The sequence below is a fragment of the Saccopteryx bilineata genome, chromosome 7 (assembly GCF_036850765.1).
Source record: "Saccopteryx bilineata isolate mSacBil1 chromosome 7, mSacBil1_pri_phased_curated, whole genome shotgun sequence".
NCBI classification, from domain to species: Eukaryota; Metazoa; Chordata; class Mammalia; order Chiroptera; family Emballonuridae; genus Saccopteryx; species Saccopteryx bilineata.
In genome coordinates, this window is record NC_089496.1 from 77077066 (window position 1) to 77095827 (window position 18762).

At 44.0% G+C, this 18762-nt stretch overlaps 1 protein-coding gene across 3 annotated transcripts in view; it reads right to left on the reverse strand.

The window, feature by feature from the left end:
- Nucleotides 1-18762, reverse strand: part of PANK1 (pantothenate kinase 1) — a 75322-nt gene that overhangs the window by 47193 nt on the left and 9367 nt on the right. The window contains exon 1 of one of the 3 annotated variants that reach the window (XM_066239407.1): nt 18479-18607. The exons of the other annotated variants lie outside the window; for them this stretch is intronic. The gene's annotated coding sequence lies outside the window, so the exon portion shown is untranslated. Of the gene's footprint in view, nt 1-18478; nt 18608-18762 lie in introns of those variants that run through there. 3 annotated transcript variants of the gene reach the window in all.

Below are 18762 nucleotides of genomic sequence, written 5' to 3' on the forward strand. Positions count from 1 at the left end.
CATGTCAGTAATCCCATGCTCAAGCCAGTGACCTCAGGTCACTGAGGTTTCCCAGGTCAAGGCTCTATCCACTGTACCACCACCGGTCAGGCTAAAATATAATTTTTATTTACTTTGTATGGAGGACGGGGTCTGTGAAGGCAAAAGTACTTGAGGTCCATGAAAGCTGACCTGTTACACATTTTGCTCCACGACCACATCCACGTCAGGACTGACAGGACACCATACCAGAGAGTCTACTGTGCATCTGCAATTTGAACTGGATCTTTATGGTTCGTTTAAAATTGTATTTCCTTAAAGCAACTTCAATTTTAGTATTTAGTGCAACTGAACTTGAAAGTCAAGCATTTGATTAATTAATTTATTTATTTTTAAAAAGTCTTTTATTTGCCTGACCTGTGGTGGTGCAGTGGATAAAGTGTTGACTTGGAATGCTGAGGTTGCCGGTTCGAAACCCCAGGCTCGCCCGGTCAAGGCACACATGACAAGCCACTACTACGAGCTGACGCTTCCCACTCTCCCCACCCCACCTCCCACCAACCTTTCTCTCTTTCTCTCTTCTTTCTCTCCTCCCTCCAAAATCAACAAATAAAATCTTTTAAAAAATAAGTCTTCTATTTATTGATTTTAGAGAGAGAATGGAAGAGGGAGAGAGAGAGAAAAAAAACCCCATCTATTTGTTGTACCACTGCCTGACCAGGTGGCACAGTAGATAGAGCATCAGACTGGGACACGGAGGACCCAGGTTGGAGAACCCAAGGTCGTCAGCTTAAGCACAGGCTTATCTGGTTTGAGCAAGGCTCACCACCTTGAGCCCAAGGTCGCTGGCTCGAGCAAGGGGTCGCTCGGTCTGCTGTAGCTCTCTGGTCAAGGCACATATGAGAAATCAGTCAATGAACAACTAAGGAGCCGCAACAAAGAATTGATGTTTCTCATCTCTCTCCCTTCCTGTCTGTCTGTCCCTATCTGTTCCTCTGACTCTGTCTCTGCCACACACAAAAAATAAATAAATAAATTTGTTGTACCACTCAGTTGTGCATTCATTGGCTGATTTTTGTATGTGTCCTGACCAGGGATCAAATCTGCAACCTTGGCGAATTCAGACGATGTTCTAATCAACTGAGCTATGAGACCAGGGCTTTGATTACATTTATTTTTAAAAACTACTAGGTATATCCCCATATTATGTTTCAAATTTGTCTGATCATAAAAACCACCTGAGGTGTGTCTTAAAATGCAGACTCCGCCCTGGCCAGTTCGCTCAGTGGTAGAGCGTCGGCCTGGCGTGCGGGGGACCCGGGTTCGATTCCCGGCCAGGGCACATAGGAGAAGCGCCCATTTGCTTCTCCACCCCCCCCCCTTCCTCTCTGTCTCTCTCTTCCCCTGGAGCAAAGATGGCCCGGGCGCTGGGGATGGCTCCTTGGCCTCTGCCCCAGGTGCTAGAGCGGCAGAGCGATGCCCTGGAGGGGCAGAGCATCGCCCCCTGGTGGACAGAGCTTCGCCCCTGGTGGGCGTGCCGGGTGGATCCCAGTCGGGCGCATGCGGGAGTCTGTCTGACTGTCTCTCCCCGTTTCCAGCTTCAGAAAAATACAAAAAAAAAAAAATGCAGACTCCCAGGTCACTGTCTACAGATTCTGCTGCAGTGGGGCTGGAGAAAATGTTTTTAGTGAGGGACCTCTGTAATTCTAACAGGTTAAGTTCAAACCACTGTTTTAGTTGAATCAAAATGAACACTTTAGCCTGACCTGTGGTGGCACAGTGGATAAAGCATCGACCTGGAAATGCTGAGGTCGCTGGTTCGAAACCCTGGGCTTGCCTGGTCAAGGCACATATGGGAGTTGATGCTTCCAGCTCCTCCCTCCCTTCTCTCTCTCTCTCTCTCTCTCTCTCTCTCTCTCTCCTCTCTCTCTGTCTCTCTCTCCTCTCTAAAATGAATAAATAAAATAAAAATTAAAAAATAAAAAAAGGAAAAAAATAGTTAAAAAAAAATGAACACTTTAAGTAGCTGGATCATGACTTAGAAGTGAGAAATCGAAGTTTGAATGAGGTGTCTTTGTTTATAATAAGCTCAAGGGACTCAGTCTGGCAGCCGAGGACAAGGCACGGTAATGACCCGGCAGACATTCCTATTCCCAAGTGGGCCTTGAACGCATCTAATAGCTTGTTAATGAAATTACTTATGGACAACTTATTACATGAGTGCCGCAGTTGATTTTCAAATTTTAAATACTACAACTTCTGTATAAATGCTAGAGTTGAGGTTGCTGGTTCAAAACCCTGGGCTTGCCTGGTCAAGGCACATATGGGAGTTGATCCTTCCTGTTCCTCCCCCATCTTCTCTATAATAAATAAATAAAATCTAAAAAAAATAATAATAAAATAAATGCTAGAGTTATTATCCATCCGTGACTACCCCCATGACTTTAGATACGTTCCTCATACAGGCATGGGCAAAAGTAGGTTTACAGCTCTTTATGGAAAAAGACATGCAGGTTATGATTATTATAACAGCTTTATTAACTCAAAAGAATGTCATTCACAACTGTAAACCTGCTTTTTGCCCGCCCCTGTATAACAAAATTTTGTCATTGCATTCCTCTCCTCTCTCCCGGTGGCTCCCATTTTCAAGATAACCAAGCATTCCCCTATAGAGAAGATAGCCCTGGCGACAGTACCCATGCGTCTAGGTCAGGCAGGCAGACATTCTTTGATTTGCAAACCATGTGGTTGACCTTGATACAGGCAGAAACACCAACATAGAAGCGAAGTTACTTTTTTTGTTTTTTAAGGTTAAGATTTGAGAGAAAGAGGAAAAACCCCATGCAGGGCGCCACTCTGGTGGCACCAGTAGTATTTCTTAGATTGGATCTGGACCAGGAGGAAGCAGGTATCAGGTGGAGCTGGAGAAGAGGGGATCCAAAATGTCAAATCCTTGAGGTTAAAAATAATATGTTCTGGCCTGACCTGTGGTGGCACAGTGGATAAAGCGTCGACCTGGAAATGCTGAGGTCGCCGGTTCGAAACCCTGGGCTTGCCTGGTCAAGGCACATATGAGAGTTGATGCTTCTAGCTCCTCCCCCCATCTCTCTCTCCTCTCTCTCTCTCCTCTCTAAAATAAATAAAAAATAATAATAATAATAATATGTTCTGGCCTGACCTGTGGTGGCACAGTGGATAAACCGTCGACCTGGAAATGCTGAGGTTGCCGGTTCGAAACCCTGGGCTTGCCTGGTCAAGGCACATATGAGAGTTGATGCTTCTAGCTCCTCCCCCCTTCTCTCTCTCTGTCTCTCTCTCCTCTCTAAAAATGAATAAATAAAAAATGAAAAGAAAATATGTTTCTATGATTCTCTTCCTCGGTCCTTGGGCAGCTCATTCAGTACAGTGTCTTCTCCCAACATCCTCGGGCCTCTCCCTGCCACCCGTATGAGAAAAATCGGAGTAGAAAGAAGGGTGTCACTCTAGTAACCACCCAGCTCATCTTCTCCCCATCACCCCTCGGTCCAGCCCTAGGTTTCTGCTCCATCCAGGTCTTACGGAGGGGAAGTAGAAGGCAGATGAAATTTGTTTCCCATTTCAAACGAATGTTCTCAGTCTGAGAAGACGGGAGGAAAAACAATTACAGACACTTACGATCATCATCCCTATTTCCCACCCAGAATGTGCTTGTCCCACCAAATCTAAAGGCGAGGGAAGGTGAATATCAACCCTCCCTGTGGTCCTCACTTAATCACGCCACCTTCTTCAGCAGAAATACGGTCCCTGGACTAAAAAGCAGATTCCAAAGATTTGACTATGCAGAGAAATGCCAAGGGACACGAATGCACCTGTGTGACTATCTCCGATGACACTGTTTCAGCAGCCACAGCTGACGGCGGCTTCTACCCAGAATGGCTCCTCCAGCAACCCGACACCTTGCACTGTGGCTCAGAATGGTAATCTCATTACAAATCCCAGTTTAGGGATACGGAAGGACCCAGGTTCGAGACCCCGAGGTCGCCAGCTTGAGCGCGGGCTCATCTGGTTTGAGCAAAGAGCTCACCAGCTTGGACCCAAGGTCGCTGGCTCCAGCAAGGGGTTGCTCGGTCTGCCGAAGGCCCGCGATCAAGGCACATGTGAGAAAGCAATCAATGAACAACTAAGGTGTCGCAACACGCAATGAAAAACTAATGATTGATGCTTCTCATCTCTCTCCGTTCCTGTCTGTCTGTCCCTGTCTATCCCTCTCTCTGACTTACTCCCTGTCTCTGTAAAAAATAAATAAATAAACAAATCCCAGTTTAAACCAACCAGAGGTTTAGCTTTCTGTCTTGACAAACCATCAGAGCATGCTTACTTACTTCAGGGATGCTCCTGACAATTTAACACCAGAGACTGGTTAATTAAAGAGGTTTTGGGGAGAATAGCACTGCTCGTCGGCATTGCCAGGCAGAACAACAGGTCTGCTGAAAATGGGGTTGGTTCAATTATTTTAGCTCAACTGTGAACATCAGGCAAATCTCTAATGTTGAGCTGAGAGGGGTCTAAGGAAAAATGTGCCGACTGCTCACCTCCAATGCAAGCTGAACTCAAGAGGTCACAAAGCAGCCTCGTCAAGTCACCTGAGAACAACTATGTGCTTATGCATCCACCGATTCATTCAACAGATATTTGTTTTGTTCCTAGACAGTGTGGGGCACTGTGGCACCGAGTTCGGAGGTGGTGATGAACCTGTCACCTAGGCACTTACATTCTAGTCTATAAGGACTTATTGTTAAAGAAGAACAGTTTGGAAAGGAGTAAAAACCCTGCTGAGTGAAGTTCACATTGTCCTAGTACCACACAGTACTTCATTAAAACAACCCTTTAATATTTAAGGATGGCAGCTCTATGCAGGTTTCCCCGTTAAGCACAGTAACTATAACAAATAAAACCTCACACTTCCTAACCATCAAGGACCTTATAATTAAACTGGAAGTGACATTCAAACTTAAAGCAAGTTGAAGATCACAGGATATTAGATTTGGAGGGACATAAGAGTTCTTTTAGGGAAATGCACATCGAAACCACAGTGAGACACCACTTCAAACTCACGAGGGTGGCTATACTCTAAAAAATGGAAAACAACAAGTGTTGGCGAGGATATGGAGAAACTGGAACCCTCATCCACCACTTGTGGGAACAGAAAACAGTGCAGTCACTTTGGAAAAGTCTGGCAGTTCTTCAAGAGGTTAAACACAAGTTAGTCTACGATCTAGTAAGTCCACTCTTTGGTATATATGCCCAAGAGAAATAAAAACATATGCCCATATAAAAACTTATATGTGAGCCCTGGCCGGTTGGCTCAGTGGTACAGCGTCGGCCTGGCATGCAGGAGACTCGGGTTCGATTCCCGGCCAGGGCACACAGGAGAAGCACCCATCTGCTTCTCCACCCCCCCTCTCCTTCCTCTCTGTCTCTCTCTTCCCCTCCTGCAGCCAAGGCTCCATTGGAGCAAAGTTGGCCCAGGTGCTGAGGATGGCTCCATGGTCTCTGCCTCAGGCGCTAGAATGGCTCTGGTTGCAACAGAGCAACACCCCAAGATGGGCAGAGCATCGCCCCCTGGTGGGCATGCTGGGTGGATCCCGGTCGGGTGCAGCGGGAGTCTGTCTGACTGCCTCCCCGTTTCCAACTTCAGAAAAATACAACAAAAAACCCAACAAAACAAAACAAAACAAAACTTATATGCGAATATTTATGGAAGCATAACTCATAATAGCCAAAAAATGGAAACAACCTGAATATCCATCAACTAATGAATGAATAAGTAATATGATATCTCCATACAATGAACTATTACTTGGAAACAAATAGGAATGAAATACTGATACACATAAGACCTGGATGAAACTCAAAAACACTAAGCTAAATTAAAGGAGCCAACCACAAAAGACCATGTATTATATAATTCCATTTATATGAACTGTCCGCAGTAGACAAATCCATGGAGAAAGATTAGTGGTTGCTTAAGGCTAGAGTTATAGGGGGAATAGGGGAGTGGATGCTAATAAGGTTTTTTTTGGGGGGGTTAATAAAGTTTTCTAACATTGTAAGGCACAGTATAGAGAATAGGGTCAATATTGTAATAATTATGTATGGTGACGGATGGTTACTATACTTACAGTGGTGATCACTTGGTAAGGAGTGTAAATGACGAATCACTATGTTGTACACCTAAGACTAATATAACACTGTATGTCAATTACAATTAAAAATGAAAGTTGTGATGGTTGCACTCAATATACTAAAAACCACTGAACTGTACACTTTAAGTGTTATATCTCAATTAAACAGATTTTATACATACACAAGGCTCTGCTCTTCATTTTATAGAAAATTTAACATTTAAAAATATAAATGCCAAATTATAATAGTTTTTTAAAGAAAATCTTTCTAAAATATATGATCCACTGTCCATATTCTTTTTTTTTTTTTTTTAGAGAGAGAGACACACACACACACACACACACACACACACACACAGGAAGGAAGAGAGATGAGAAGCATTGACTTTGTCGTCGGAGCACCTTAGTTGTTCAGTGATTGCTTTCTCATCTGTGCCTTGGCCAGAGGGCTCCAGCAGAGCCAATGACCCCTTCCTCAAGCCGTAACCTTGGGCTCAAGCCAGCAACCTTGAGCTTCAAGCCAGCGACTTTTGGGCTCAAGTCAGAGACCCTGCACTCAAACTGGTGAGCCCATGCTCAAGCCGGCGACTTCGAGGTTTCGAACCTGGGTCCTCAGCGTCCCAGGTTGATACTCTACCCCAGGGGTCCCCAAACTTTTCACACAGGGGGCCGGTTCACTGTCCCTCAGACCGTTGGAGGGCTGGACTATAAAGAAAACTATGAACAAATCCCTATGCACACTGCACATATCTTATTTTAAAGTAAAAAAAAAACAGAACGGGAACAAATACAATATTTTAAATAAAGAACAAGTAAATTTAAATCAACAAACTGACCAGTATTTCAATGGGAACTATGCTCCTCTGACTGACCACCAATGAAAGAGGTGCCCCTTCCGGAAGTGCGGTGGGGGTCGGATAAATGGCCTCAGGGGGCCGCATGCGGCCCGCGGGCCGTAGTTTGGGGACCCCTGCTCTACCCACTGTGCCACCGCCTGGTCAGACTGTCCCATATTCTTTTTTTTTTTTTTTTTAATTTTTTTTTTATTTATTCATTTTAGAGAGGAGAGAGAGAGGAGAGACAGAGAGGGAGAGAGAGGAGAGAGAGACAGAGAGAAAGAAGGGGGGAGGAGCTAGAAGCATCAACTCCCATATGTGCCTTGACCAGGCAAGCCCAGGGTTTCGAACCGGCAACCTCAGCATTTCCAGGTCGACGTTTTATCCACTGCGCCACCACAGGTCAGGCCTGTCCCATATTCTTGAAGAAAATTTTAGTTCTTTCTGATGACTCAGGGTCATAGAAGAATCAGTGACCGTGCCTACCAGATGTCCTCAGGAACCACATAAACCTGTACTTCCCCGGCTGCTACACAGTTTAAGTGTTCCTTCATCTTTGTTTATAGCTCTCTATGGCCTGCTATTGCACTAACTGCTCATTTTTTGCTGCCTTTAAAGGTGTTACTGCAATATGTCTATTCCGAAACTGAAATGAATGCAGAGAAACTAGAAAAAAATCAAGTATGTTATTTAAAACTCTGACTTTGGTAAGAGTATCTAAGTACTTAGAGGAGCACAGGAAGTACTCCAAGTGTAAAATGCAGGAGTATCTCCAATTTTATCTACTTTCCAACACTGGTTTCAGTTGCTCAGAAGTGTTGACTTCCTTGCAGGTTCTCAGCGGCCTTCTGGGTTATTGCTGGCAAGTTGCCAGAAGTGATGATCACTGTAATTAGTCATAAATGTTCTTTATATTATAACGATCTTTATCAAAGGCACAGCTAGATGTAACATCTAATTGGGAAAAGAGATTAAAACTTGAAAGGACAGCCTAATCCGGCGGTGGCACAGCCGGCTTGAGTATGGGGTCGCTGGCTTGAGCGTGGAGTTGCTGGCTTGAGCGTGGAGTTGCTGGCTTGAGAGTGGGATCATACACATGTCCCAACAGTCACTGCTTGAGCCCAAAGGTCGCTGGCTTGAGCAAGGGGTCACTTGCTCTGCTGTAGTCCCCCACCCCTGTCAAGGCACATATGAGAAAGCAATCGATGAACAACTAAGGTGTTACAACAAAAAACTGATGCTTCTCATCTCTCTCCCTTTCTGTCTGTCTGTCCCTATCTGTCCCCCCACCTCTGTCTCTTATCACAAAAAACAAAAATAGAGAAACTTAAGAGGATAAATATGAATGTTAAGATACCTTGTTTATCTGGCACCATTTGGTTTGGGGGCACATGACCTTCTTGATCATTAAGGTAAGATTTTAAACTCTTTAGCACTGGAACTTTTTTTGCTCTATTACCTGTTAACTCTGGACCTCACATATGAAAGATAAAAAGCAACATCTTATTTGCATTGGTTTATATTATATATATATATATATAAAAAGAAATCACCTGTGTGTAAAGTTAGTGAGAACAAGGCTGTTTTGATGAACACAGCAAGGGCTGGAAAACTGTCCCTTACAGATGACAGCTGCAATGTCATGGACTTCAACATCTAATTTATTTCTTCACTTTGTTTGGATTACACAATATAGGGGAAAGCCTGTTTTGCAGAGAGTAGGTGCAAATCCTAACTGTTTTTCAAACAAGCTTTCCTTGCAATCTCAGGGATTTCTTGAATCAAAATTGATTCAGTAGCTTGAAAAGATTTACCGAAAATGTTTCACAAAAAGCTGAATACTAAAACTACCTAACAACTCCTCACTTTGCTTGCAAAAGATATAAAACTCAAACAAAAAACATCTAAACCTTATGATAAATGTTAAAATCCTAAGGACAGAATTACCAGGGCTTGACAGGTTACCCATTTACTTGTTATTACATAAGTGACCTATGCCAGAGTGAGAGCATTTGCCAAGCAAATATACCTAAGTCTTGCGTAAAATTTAATTGTATTTGATACACGTGGGCTGAAGTGTTGTACCAGTCTGTGCAATTTCGTGTGGACATATATGCACAGACCAAACTTTTTTTTTAATTTATTGATTTTCAGAAAGAGAGGAAGGGAGAGAGACAGACATCAATTTGTTGTTCCACTTATTTATGCCGTCATTGATTGATTCTTGTTCTGATCAGTATCGAACCCACAACCTCAGCATGTCGGGACAATACTCTATCCAACAGAACCACCTAGCCAGGGCATGCACAGGCCAAACTTTTAAAAAGACTTCAGAGCTACAAACTTGCCAATAAAATGGTCTGTTTATAAGAATTCAGAAGCTTACTCCACTGCCTATAAATAATGAGTTAATCCAGCAGCAGCATTGTACCAACTAACATTAAGGGCTTACTATGTGCCAGGTGCTTGCTATGCTAAGAGCTTTACATGTGGTATTTAATTAATTTTCATAACCCAAAGAGGTAGGCAGGCACTCAGATTATGCCCATTTTACGGATGAAGAAACTAAGGCTCAGAGAGATTGAGGGATCCACTCAAAGTTAGTTAGGTGGCATCCCACATGCTTCTTGAGTATAGCTTTTATATAGACAAACATATTTTTATTTTTTAAATTTTATTTATTGATTTTAGAGAAAGGAAAGAGAGAGAGAAAGGGGTAGGGAGTGGAGTGGGAAGTTATCAACTCATAGCAGTTGTTTCTCCTATGTGCCTTGACTAGATAAGCCCCAGGTGTGAAACCAGGGACCTCAGCATTCCAGGTCAATGCTTTGTGTGTGTGTGTGTGTGTGTGTGTGTGTGGCAGAGACAGAGAGTCAGAGAGAGGGACAGACAGGGAAAGACAGGAAGGGAGAGAGATGAGAAACATCAATTCTTCGTTGCGGTTCCTTAGTTGTTCATTGATTGATTTCTCATATGTGCCGTGATGGGGGGGGGAGCTACAGCAGACCGAGTGACCCCTTGCTCGAGCCAGTGACCTTGGGCTCAAGCTGGTGAGCCTTGCTCAAACCAGATGAGCCCGTGCTCAAGCTGGTGACCTCGGGGTCTTGAACCTGGACCCTCCACATCCCAGTCCGACGCTCTATCCGCTGTGCCACCGCCTGGTCAGGCTCCAGGTCAATGCTTTATCTACTGCACCACCACAGCTTAGGCCAAACATATTTTTAAAGGAGAATTATGAATGAATTATTTGGACCCCTTAAAGGTTCCCTTCTGTACATAGCTGATGTGTTACAAATATCCATTGACAGAAAAAAACAAAAGAGCAAACCTGAACACTCTGTATACTACTGCTTATACAATCTGGTATAAAAACCAATATTAATGATGTCCCTATGTTACTAGGAAATAGTATTCATTGTTTTCTCAAAGAGGGCAGGGCTGTATGAAAAGCCGGTGAAACCTATTACACACAAAACTGAAAAAGTCATGAAACTGACAAAAGTAGGCCAGTCCTAGTAGTTACTTACAAAGGTAAGAATTCACCATGTAACTGGTTCGATCCTGGGAATGCTTGACAAGAGCGATACTAAGTAGATTCAGGTCTTTCTCTCTGTTCTAGGTTCAACCCTGAATCCTGCACCTCCAGTTTCCCAGGCTTGAGCCCAGACAATCCTAATTGTTTTCAGGATGGGTGTTAGCTTGCCTGTTCCCACTAATGACTTCAGAGGAAAGGAGAGAGGCCGAATTCTTTTAAAACTGTTTCTCATCTCAATCTCAAACAAAAAATAGAGGAGATACTAATTACTTCTAGTCCAGTGATTTGGGAGTAATCCCAAAGCATGTTTTTTGGCACAAGATTATTTCATTCTAACAATGGGTTTCAAATCTCAGACCATGAAGAAATGGTTAAAAATTAATTATAGCCTGACCAGGCGGTGGCACAGTGGATAAAGCATTGGAATGGGATGCAGAGGACCCAGGTTCGAGACTCCGAGGTCGCCAGCTTGAGCACGGGCTCATCTGGTTTGAGCAAAAGCTCACCAGCTTGAACCCAAGGTCGCTGGCTCCAGCAAGGGGCTACTCGGTCTGCTGACGGCCCGCCCATGGTCAAGGCACGTATGAGAAAGCAATCAATGAACAACTAAGGTGTTGCAACACACAATGAAAAACTAATGATTGATGCTTCTCATCTCTCTCCATTCCTGTCTGTCCGTCCCTGTCTATCCCTCTCTGACTCACTCTCTGTCTCTGTAAAAAATTAAAAATGAAAAAAAATAATAATTATAAATAAAAGAATTCTCATAATCATAAAATCAAAAAACAAAATACCATACTATCATCTATCTATCAACACAGAGAATGTAATCATTTGAACTGAGATTAGATAACTGAATTTTTTTTTAATCTTTTTTTTTTTTTTTTTACAGAGACAGAGAGAGGGATAGACAGGGACAGAGAGATGAGAAGCATCAATCATTAGTTTTTCATTGCGCATTGCAACACCTTAATTATTCATTGATTGCCTTCTCATACGTGCCTTGATCACGGGCCTTCAGCAGAGCGAGTAACCCCTTGCTTGAGCCAGCGACCTTGGGCTCAAGCTGGTGAGCTTTTGCTCAAACCAGATGAGCCCGCACTCAAGCTGGCGACCTCGGGGTCTCAAACCTGGGTTTTCCGCATCCCAGTCCGACGCTCTATCCACTGCGCCACCGCCTGCTCAGGCAGATAACTGAATTTATTATCTAATTATTCATTATAAAATACTACCATCTCTCAACTAGATACACTTTTTCAGCAAGTGACAGATTACAGTTGTGGTTTTAGAGAGTTCTTATCTTTTTGAAATACATATGAAAACATTTACCACTGAAATGATACGCTATTTGGCGCTCTCCCTTCTGGTGCTCTGCCTTCCTCTTCCTTCTCCCCCCCCCCCCCCCCCCGCAATCCTTGGATAACCCCATGAACCTGTCTCCAAGACCCACTTTTCTTTCCCACTCAGTCCCTTCTGAGTGTATTTTTGCATGGCCAATGAATTCTTCCTTTATTTGCTGGGGGGAAAAAGAGAAAAGGAGCCCAGGCTGGTTGGCTCAGCAGTACAGCATCAGCCCAGCATGTGGAAGTCCTGGGTTCAATTCCCAGTCAGGGCACACAGGAGAAGCAACCATCTGCTTTTCCACCCCTCCTCCCTCTCTCCCCCTCTCTTTTCTTCCTGCAGCCATGGCTTGAATGGTTCGAGTGAGTTGGGGCCCTGGTGAGGATGACTCTATGGCCTCACCTCAGGTACTAAAAATAGCTTGGTTGCTGAGCAATGGAGCAGTAGCCCCAGATGGGAAGAGCAATGCCCTGTAGGGGGCCTTGCTGGGTGGATCCTGGTCTGGGTGCATGTGGGAGTCTGTCTGTCTGTCTCCCTGCCTCTCACTTAATAAAAAGAGAGAGAGAGAGAGAGAAGAAGAGGAAGAAAAGGGAAGGAAAGAGAAGGGAAGGGAAGGGAATGGGAGGGGAGGAAATAAAGGAGGGAGAAAGGGGAGGGGAAGGAGAAGGGGGAGAGGGAGAGAGGTAAAGAGAAGAGAACAGAAGAAGAGAGAATATCTGAGATTTGCTTCAACATCATTTAGTTTGAGAGGAGAAGGTTCACGTAACAGATAAAATAAGATTAAACATGAGCTGATCATGGTAAAAGCTGAATGATGAGTAATTAGCAGTTAGTTATACTATACATTATGGTTTTTTATAACTTCTGAAATTTTTCTAAATAATAAGATTATTTTTCCTGGAACGCTGAGGTCTCTGGTTCGAAACCCTGGGCTTGCCTGGTCAAGGCACGTATGGGAGTTGGTGCTTCCTGCTCCTCCCCACTTCTCTCTCTCTCCTCTCTAAAATAAAAAATAAATAAATAAAAAATTTTAAGAAAAGTTTATATATTTTTTAAAAAGATTGTTTTAAAATCTCGACTCTCTCTCCCTTCCCCTCTCTAAAACTAATAAATTAACATTAAAAATAAATAAATAAATAAATGTCGACGCTCCAAATATTCATTCGGGACAGTGAGAGCAGTGAGACTACCTTTGGAATAAGAATCAGATGGGTAGGAAGGGGAAGTCCCTGCTTTGCCTCACAGATCCTGTTTATGGAACCAAACATACCAAGCTCCTTTCCCTCTTGGCTGGGGCAGATTTCAACCTGCCCGCCCTAACCAGAAACATGAAATGAAGATATTCTGGCAACCCCACCCTGCCACTGCAGCAGTAATAAATCCATTAGGAAGTTGCCACGCTCCACTGGGGCCAGATTTACACCCATTTAAAGAAAAATGTGTTGATGCTCCCCAATCGGTAAGTAATGAACGTGGAACTCAAGTCATTCAAGATAGAAATAGTGAATCATAAAATAAGGATAAAGAAGTACAACGTTACGATTTTCCTGCGATTCATACTTTGCTGCATGCATATATACTGGGATTGGCAAAAGTAGGTCTATGGATATTCATATACAAAAAGACATGCGGGTTATAATTATTACAATGGCTTTATCAACTCAAAAGAATGTTATAATGACACAGTGCATAATATAAATAAATAATACAATAATTAATAAATAAATAATAATACAATAAACTCATCCTGACCAGGTAGCTCAGTGGGTTAGAGCATGGTCCTGATACATCAAGGTCACCGGTTTGATCCCTGGTCAGGGCACATACAAAAATCAACCAATCATTAAAAAAAGAAGAAAAAAATCAACCAATCAATGCATACATAAGTGGAATAATAAATTGATGCTTCTCTTTCTCTAAAATCAATAAATTTAAAAAATTATTTTAATTAAAAAGGATAAACTGTTTTGTGTACTCACAGCTGTAAACCTCCATCTGTCCAACCCTGTACATATCTATCATAAAGACGTGTAGTATATTCTTTTCTTCTCCTTTACTTGGTCCCCCTAGCACACTGCTGGTACTCTAATACCTGCTTGTTCTACTTACTGGGCAGTTCAGCACTAAGCCCAACTATATATGAGGTAGGAATTTAAGCGGGAGAAATGGAGGCAGATAACAATGTGATTATAAAGTCCACTCTTATACCATAGTGGGCCCTCAAATATTTGTGAATTACTTTCCTGAGACTGAAGCTCCCTCATCTAACTTGTCTTCTGGCATTGTCCTACTTAGCAGAGGGCATGTTGACCTTTTGCTCCCATTCTCGGCCTCAGATGCTTTAATAATTCTGTTTGTATTACTGATGCTCTCTGGGGCTTTACTCTGAGTGACATGTGACCTGAATCCCAACCAGTGGTATACCAGTAAATGTTTAACAACTTGATCTCTGAAAATAAAGCTGTGATTTTCAGCATTTGCCAAGTTTTCATTGTGTAAATACACCCACTCTGGCCAATTTCAAGCTACAAACACAAGGACCTTGAATGCAGAGTTGGGAAGTAATGCATACGACCAGCTCCCAGAACCCGTAGGAACCAACTCCAACATACTACTGAAACTCCTGTGGTATCCCCTACCACTCCTTAAAACTGTTGATGAAATATTACATGGTCACCTCAAAGAATAAATCACACTTGGGCCACTTTCTCATAAGAACCTTCCTTAAAAGGTAAGATGTTATATCTCCTTGGCCAAACTAGTATTACATTACTTCCCCTAAATACATAGCATCTCTTTAGATATTTTTCTTTTTTTTAAAGTGTTTTATTTTTATTTATTCATTTTTGGAGAGGAGAGGGAGAGACAGAGGGAGAGAGAGAGAGGAGAGACAGAGAGAGAGAAGGGGGGGGAGGAGCTGGAAGCATCAACTCCCATATGTGCCTTGACCAGGCAGGCCCAGGGTTTTGAACCGGCGACCTCAGCATTTCCAGGTCGATGCTTTATCCACTGCGCCACCACAGGTCAGGCCACTTTAGATATTTTTCATCAAACATAGGCAAATTGGGGAATTATAAATAGTAAAGATCCTCAACTATGTTCAAATCCTCTTACTCACATACCCACAGTATTTGAGTAAAATCAAGCAAGGCAGCCTTCAGACTGCACTCCAGCTTAGAACCATATGAAGCCAAGTGTCTCATCCATAGTTTAGCACAGTGCCTGGCCCAAGATTAATAACTGGTTTGCCCCACAGAGGACCCACAGAGGTTATTAAATCTCAGTGTTCAAGGCCATCTAAGTCAACACTTACTTGATGCCTTGATGGTAATTCCCAAGAAGCCATCCTCCCGTCTAACCTGTAACACTTTCTGGCAACCCAATACAATCCACACTGAATCTCATGGTGATGAAGTTTGGCAGATGAGGGTTTGGGTCTTGGTTCTTCAGAGGGTAGGACCCCAAGAAAAAATCAAGATGAAACAATTGTCTTTAAATATCTATCTAATGAGCTGTCATATAGAACACAGATTAAATATACTGTATGTTTAGGGACTACAGGGTAAAAGTGATGAGGAGGCAGATTTTGACTTACTATAAGGAAGGACATCTAATACCACCACCCATAATAATAGCTAACATTTACTGAGTGTTCATGTTTTGTTTGTTTGTTTGTTTTTGTATTTTTCTGAAGCTGAAAACGGGGAGGCAGTCAGACAGACTCCCGCATGCGCCCGACCGGGATCCACCCGGCATGCCCACCAGGGGGCGATGCTCTGCCCATCCGGGGCGTCGCTCTGTTGCGACCAGAGCCACTCTAGCGCCTGGGGCAGAGGCCAAGGAGCCATCCCCAGCGCCCGGGCCATCTTTGCTCCAATGGAGCCTCAGCTGCGGGAGGGGAAGAGAGAGACAGAGAGGAAGGAGAGGGGGAGGGGTGGAGAAGCAGATGGGTGCTTCTCCTGTGTGCCCTGGCCGGGAATCGAACCCGGGACTTCCGCACGCCAGGCCGACGCTCTACCACTGAGCCAACCGGCCAGGGCCGAGTGTTCATGTTTTGCTAGAAGCCTCACCATACTGCTTACACATATCAAGCTTGAGGTTAACTAAGTCCATTCTTGCCTCTTTCATTCCCGGACTGCCTACCTCAGGCTGGACTGAAGCTGTTTGTCCAGAAGCCTCAGAGGGTTCCTAGTAACTGGCATTGCCCAGGCCGGCCATAGGTCACAGTGGTTCACAAAAGTCCAGCCTGTCCTGAGCTGTTATCTAAAGTCCTTGTGGCCTCAGATTCAGCACAGGGTCAAGGCCAGACCCACCAGGAGGTTCACATGCTGGTCTCGAAGGCACTGGGCACCCAGAAATATCCGTGTCCTCATCTGCCAGAAAAGGTTGCTAGGCTGTGGGTTAAAACAAAGAGCCAAGAACTGGATGCAGCTGTTTTGAATTCTGAAGACTTGTTCAACTCATGCAGCCTTTATAAGAGAAAAGCGCTCACTTTCCTCATCCTTCTCATCTCTTTTGTGCATATTTGCCTCCCTTACACCCAAGGCCTGAGATACCAAACAGTAGAGATCAAAGGAAGACACTTCCTTTTCCCAAAAGGAACTCTGTCCTGGCACTAGATGAGCAGTAATATAAATTACACATCCTTCTTCTAAAGTTGTCAGCTCACTCTCGAGCGGGGTGTGCTGTACTCAGTCTCAGCGGTCGGTTGTAATCTGGCAATCTTTGAAAGTGACCATGAGCTCAAGACTTGTGACACAGGTCAGATGTACTTTGAGAAATGCCAGAGGGAATTAGGGGAGCTGCCATTCAGGTGACTTCAGCTCAAGTTGGAGGATATCCTGAAACTCAATCCCAAAAAGGTTCTCATTTGCAATAAGATGAGTTCACGAAAATCCTGAGATTTCAGAAAATTTTAAAAGCCTTTGTGCCTAACAGTAATAATATTAACATTAAAGGTCTTCTATTAACAGTAGCTAGATTTAATAGTAAAATATCTTTTACTGTGCACGTACCAGGGTCCACACATTCTTTTTTTTTTTTTTTTTTACAGAGACAGAGAGAGAGAGAGAGGGATAGATTAGATAGGGACAGACAGGAATGGAGAGAGATGAGAAGCATCAATCATCAGTTTTTTGTTGCGAGACCTTAGTTGTTCATTGATTGCTTTCTTATATGTGCCTTGACTGCGGGCCTTCAGCAGACAGAGAAACCCCTTGCTTGAGCCAGGGGTTACTCGGTGGTGAGCTTTTTATTTTTATTTTTTTGCTCAAGCCAGATGAGCCCACGCTCAAGCTGGCGACCTCGGGGGTCTCGAACCTGGGTACTTCCACATCCCGGTCCGATGCTCTATCCACTGCGCCACCGCCTGGTCAGGCCAGGGTCCACACATTCTACTACACACTTTGTGTTTTCTACATTTGTTCCTCAAAACTGATTTAAAATATATATATAGGCACCAAAAAAAAAAATAACACACACACACACACACACACCCCCCATTATCTCTATTTTTTTTTTTTTTTTTTTTTTGTATTTTTTCTGAAGCTGGAAACGGGGAGAGACAGTCAGACAGACTCCCGCATGCGCCCGACCGGGATCCACCCGGCACGCCCACCAGGGGCGACGCTCTGCCCACCAGGGGGCGATGCTCTGACCCTCCGGGGGGTCGCTCTGCCGAGACCAGAGCCACTCTAGCGCCTGGGGCAGAGGCCAAGGAGCTATCCCCAGCGCCTGGGCCATGGAGCCTTGGCTGCGGGAGGGGAAGAGAGAGACAGAGAGGAAGGGGGGGGGGGTGGAGAAGCAAATGAGTGCTTCTCCTGTGTGCCCTGGCTGGGAATCGAACCCGGGTCCCCCGCACTCCAGGCCGACGCTCTACCGCTGAGCCAACCGGCCAGGGCCCCCATTATCTCTATTAAACAAAGAAAGCTTCTAAGAATTCCACACTGGTAATAATTAGTGGAATGAGGATCTGAATCCAGGTCTAGTGGCTCCAAAAGTCTCGAAGTCTCCACTCTAGAAACTGCCCACACTTCCTAAGAACCCACTGGAATCCTGAGTCTGACCCCGTAGCACCACAGTCAAAATCTGAACTTAGATGGTTTTACCCGAGTACAGTACTTGAGCCTTCCCTGTTTCTTCACCTGTAAAGGAGGATCATGATACAACAGCACCTGTCTTACTCCATTCTGTCTGCTTTAACAGAAATACCATACACTAGGTCACTTATAAACAACAGAAATTTATTTCTCACAGATCTGGATTCCAAGATCAGGTGCTGGCAGATTTGGTGTCTTGATTAGGGCCCACTTCCTAGTGGGCTTTTTGCTGCAATCTCACATGGCAGAAGGGGCTAGCTAGCTCTCTGGGGTCTCTTTTATAAGGGTACTAATCCCAATCCTAAGAACTCACACATCATGACCTTATAATCACCTCCCTAAAGGCCCTACCTCTTAATACCATCACCTTGGGCTCAGGAGGTCAATATATGAATTTTGCAGGGACACAATTCAATCTACATTCAATAACTATCTCCCAGTGCTGTGAGTGTCTGATGCTACTGTTACTTCCACAAACACATAGATAAGCTTTTTGCCAAAGGTATAAAAATGGCATACACTTACCTTATATGTAAGTTTTATAACACATACTTCTCTTTCCCAACATATATATATATAATAGGCTCATTGTGGCAGGACAGAATGTCAGCTACCTGGCAATGGTGTTGATGGGGAACTCCAGAGTTAAAATTTTAGCATGACCAGTAGTGGCGCAGTGGACAGAGCATCGACCTGAGATGCTGAGGTCACAGGTTCAAAACCACGAGGTCACTGAGCACAGGCTCTCCTGCTTGAGTGTAGGATCATGGAAATGATCCTAGCTTGAGCAAGGAGTCACTGGCTCAGCT